This window comes from Acyrthosiphon pisum, chromosome X (assembly GCF_005508785.2).
Source record: "Acyrthosiphon pisum isolate AL4f chromosome X, pea_aphid_22Mar2018_4r6ur, whole genome shotgun sequence".
Classification (NCBI taxonomy): Eukaryota; Metazoa; Arthropoda; class Insecta; order Hemiptera; family Aphididae; genus Acyrthosiphon; species Acyrthosiphon pisum.
The window spans coordinates 108,781,830-108,786,561 of record NC_042493.1 but is presented as its reverse complement, the minus strand read 5'-3'; the positions used below and the strand labels follow the sequence as shown (position 1 = coordinate 108,786,561).

The 4,732-nt window shown below is 31.8% G+C and overlaps 1 protein-coding gene across 1 annotated transcript in view; it reads left to right on the top strand.

The window, feature by feature from the left end:
• The first annotated feature begins 2,849 nt into the window (after positions 1 to 2,849).
• The window catches only part of LOC100575375 (eukaryotic translation initiation factor 4 gamma 3-like), a 16,195-nt gene continuing 14,312 nt past the window's right edge, over positions 2,850 to 4,732 (top strand). Inside the window, exon 1 of the mRNA XM_029492051.1 lies at positions 2,850 to 3,089. The gene's annotated coding sequence lies outside the window, so the exon portion shown is untranslated. The remainder of the gene's footprint in view (positions 3,090 to 4,732) is intronic.

Here is a 4,732-nt window from a genome sequence, read left to right as displayed (position 1 = left end):
CCAGGTATACAATCACCTGCGGTGGATTGCGGACCCCGTTAGTAGCGTAGGTAGGTAAGAGAATATTGTAGCATATAGTCTCTGTCAGCTAAAAGTTGAAAGTTATATAAGGATAAGTGATATGGATTGGAGATAAGTGCCTGCGCTTTGGTGGGTACGTTAAAAATTTTGAGCGTCTAGCAATCCGTTACGAACGATGTAAATCATTAAATGGATGAGTTGGATACGATCCCCAGGATCTCCTGGTATTTGACCGATTCTTTTGGTTGTTAAAAAGTGTTGAGCCGATGCTGTATTCGATTGTCTAGCTATCAGTCGTTAAATCACATTGGTAGGCAACCCGACTTCGTCGGATAGCAGACAATATGCGAAGTCTGTATTGCCAGGTATGCAATCCACCTGCGGTGGATTGCGAACCCCGCTAGTTCCGTAAGTACGTCAAAAACTTCACGGACAGTTTAGTTTTAATCTTATATCAAAGAAACGTACATATTATACTGTAGTAAATAGTGTTATGGTTGTTGATGATATTAAATGTATATATATTATATTATCTATTGTTGAATTCCACATATTATACCTATACACAATATAATTTCTGTAGAATTTATATTACTATTATTATAGGTAGGTCGTAGGTACATTATATTATAGGTAATAAAAATAAATAACTCTGTTTCCATCTATACATATAATTATATAATGCCAAAATACTATACACAGTATACACTAAAGATTAATAGTATTTCCTAATTTATTACAATATATCTCTTTCTAATATTATATAAAAATCTCGTGTCACAATATGGAAAATATTTATCTTCGAACTCCGAAACGGCTATGCCGATTTTTATGAAATTTTGTGAGTACATTAAGTAAGTGTGAGAGAGTGAAGTTATCTATTTTTCATACCCCTAGGTCTAACCCGGGGAGGTGCTCAAACGGAGATTTTGAGGTTTACGGTAGACATTTTTGTTCTAAAGTTATTATAATAATAATTATTGGTTGCCATTGGTTAATCGTTATTTAAATTATCATTATTATTATTAATAATTATTAATGACGTATTGGTATTAGTATTTTATTTGTATATTGGTTAATCAAGCATGTACATATTGCCGCTCACCGGCGGTGTCTGCAATCCACCGTGGTCGGGTTGTCTACCAGGGTGGCTGAATAACACTTAGGGCCAGTTGCACCGTCTCTGATTAAAGTTAACCGGAGTTTAATCGGCCAAATTTGCCCGGTTAAATATCTGTTATCAGCTGATTAAGCTTAATCGAAGTTTAACCGTAGACGGCGCAACTGTCCCTTACTGTTGCGAGTTATATCCAAAAGGATTTGAACAATCACAATTTTTTAAATAGATTATAGTTGTAAAAATATTATAATATTATATACTTTTAAACTAATATTTTGTAGTCTATTGAGCTACATTAAACATACTAACTAAGTCCTATTAATTCATATATATGCATATTATGATATGCTTACCTACTTTATATAATTACTATTCTATATACATAATGCATATACATAAGTGATAACACAGTAACACACCATATAATAAATAATACCTATGTCCTATTCCTAAACATTATAAGACAAAAAGACATAAAATAAAAGGTATATAGTCAGCGGGTACATATTATTGAGTTGTTTTATATTGTTAAGTTGCATTGTAAAATAATAATTAAAAAAATGATTACAAATGAAAAAAAAATCTATGTATAATAGTTATACAATTAATGAAATATGGTAGTTGAATATAATAATAATAATAATAATAATAATAATAATAATAATAATAATAATAATAATAATAAAGAGACAAGATCGAACATTTGTAAAAATAACGTAAAAAAATCGAAAAAAAAAATGCAAAAAAAGTCGGGTCTCGGGCGGCCGTGTAAATCTTATGGCCTGGTAGGTATCGCCGCCCGGAGGGCATACGACGGATCCGAACTCAGACCTACCTAGCAACCTACCTAACGCCTTACCTACCGTGTCAAAACGTCAACACTTATTCTGTGCGTCTAAGGAGCGACGAAAACCGATATAATCGATGTACATCGATGTAATCGTATATAATTCGCTTGTAACACGCACATCTCCCATATATATAATTAACGGGGCGTGTAAAAAGCGTTTTCCGATAATAATTATTATATAGGCAATTACAAATGCATATAATTAATACATGTATTTAAAATGTATAGGTATACGCTTACGGTCGGTCGGTCGCCGGCGTCATTTCGAAATGCGATTGCGAGGCGAACGAACCGATTTCGAAGGAAAAGCGCATATAGACGGCTTCAAAAAGACGTCAACTACACGATTCGGGTACGAACGGCGTGCGGAAAGACGAATCGGTCGGAGAAAACGAAAAAAATCGGCAAAAAACTCCGGCCGGGAGCGTATTTTGCGATCGACATTGCGACCGTTACGGACGGCGCCCGAATATAAACCGCACACCGGCGGCTTTGAGCGATCGCGAGCTACGCGAATCAAGTATAAAAGGTGACGAAAAAGGCTCAAAGTCGTCGAAATCGTGTGAAAAAGGGAAATTTTTCTAAAAATCTCAAAAATCTGCGGAATGATAAGAAAATTGGCGATAACGCGGCCGCGGCGACGGAATTTTTTCATTGGCGTTCCCTATTTGCTGCGTCGCACCTGTCGGAAAAAAACGGCAACTAACCGTGTTTTATAAACCTCCTATCGATCGTCCGGGTTGCTACTACTGACCGTAAACAAAGGACTTTCACCTGATAACGTAATTATAATATGATAAGCCGTCTTTTGGGCGTCGAATGTCGACCGACTACGACACTGACTGCACAGTAGGTTTACACCGTTTTGTACGCCGCAAATTAATATTATTATATTAAATTCCGCCCTTTGTCAATAAACGCGCTCACGCTGCGTCGCAACAGTACACACGTCCGCACACGTCTCAGACCTCATTGTACTATTCACTCGAACACTCAAGACTCAAGTACTCAATAAGTCCGCGAGTTTGTCATTCTTTCTTCGTTCCGTTCAATCATCATCATTCTAGCTCTTCGTTCATACTTCATCGAAACAAATAGGTACTTAAAGTATTGATTTTGTCGTAAGTCATTAAGGTAAAAACAACTGTTAAAGTCAATGATTAAAAACATCACTTATATATAGATACCTACTTGCTTATGATTATTTTATATTTGTACATCAATCTTGACTCATCAACCTTCTTCACAAGGCCCTGATTTCTTAAGAGGACGCTCATCCGCTAGAGCTGTATCAGTCTTATAAATGCTTTTTATGGCAAATGGCAGAGTTAAATATATTGTTCAGAATATGCAATTTGCTGTTTTGTGTTTGTAAGAACACATGCAGATATAGCGTCCTCCTGTTATATTATTATTATTATATTATTATCTTATTGTTATGATTCAAAGAAAATTTCATCAAATTAGACAAATTAACTTTTGGTGCTTTCATATTAATATTTTAAAAACAAGTTATTATTAATTAACACTAAATCATGAGGTACTTAGTATAAATATATTATAAAGTTCCATCTTTATACCCAGACGCATTAAAAAAGTTTTAAAATTAGAAGTCACAATTAGTAATGTGCAAAGTAACATGGCCCCAGTACCATTTTACTTGGAATCATTACAATTGTTTGCGTATAGATAGGACTGTTTTAAATGGATACATTTACCTATAACTTAAATCACCAGATATTTTCCATAGAAAAGTTTTAATATTAGGTTATACTTTTGTAGCATAAAGTATGCTAATATCATATATTACCATTATATCACTATACTATTTTGCAAAATCGAACAATGATTTAATGATATCTTCTTCAGATAATGATAGTGTTTTTTAGTAATGAAAATAATCAAATTATTTCGATAATCGAGATGTTATTATAATCAAGATATTCAATCAATCAAAATAATCTAAATACTAAACATAATTATTTAAAAATCAATTATTAGTCAACTCATACAAAATTAAAAATTTGGTTGGTAAACTACATGGTTACCTACATATTTTATATATTTTAATTTTTAATAATGTTACTCCACATTATATAATATATTATAATAAAAAAAAAAAATACAAAATATTATTTTAAATAAAACAATAAACAATTGTTTTTGTTAAATGCAAATATTATTATTATTATTGAATGAATCTGAGTACAATATATTAGTTCAATTTACATCAAATTATAATTACTATTTAAGAATATTATGTCATCTAAATTTTTTGGAGACAATTTTTAAAGGTAGTATCTATATTTTCATGATATTTGAGTTTATTTCCATAAGTGATAAGTTATAGTTAATAAAAACCTTAAATATAGTTGTGGAGTAAACATAGATTAACAGAAAAAAAATAAAACTCGAGTTACTCACATTTTATTAGTAATTACTAATTATCAATCACTCTAATCAATCGATTATTTTTCCTAATAATCGAGTTACTCAATTATTTTCTCTCGATTGTACCCATTACTAGTGTTTTTACAGAATAGGATCGGTTACTTTTACCCTATTCTGTGGTGTTAACATGATTAACAATGTTAAATACCTATAGGCTATAACTAAGAACTGTTTAATATTCTTTTTCTATAAGAAATATATTTTTATTAAATTGCATATTAGAGATTTGCAATTATATTTTGAATTCATAACAAATGAAACAATAGTTACTTAAACCCATTTTATAACCC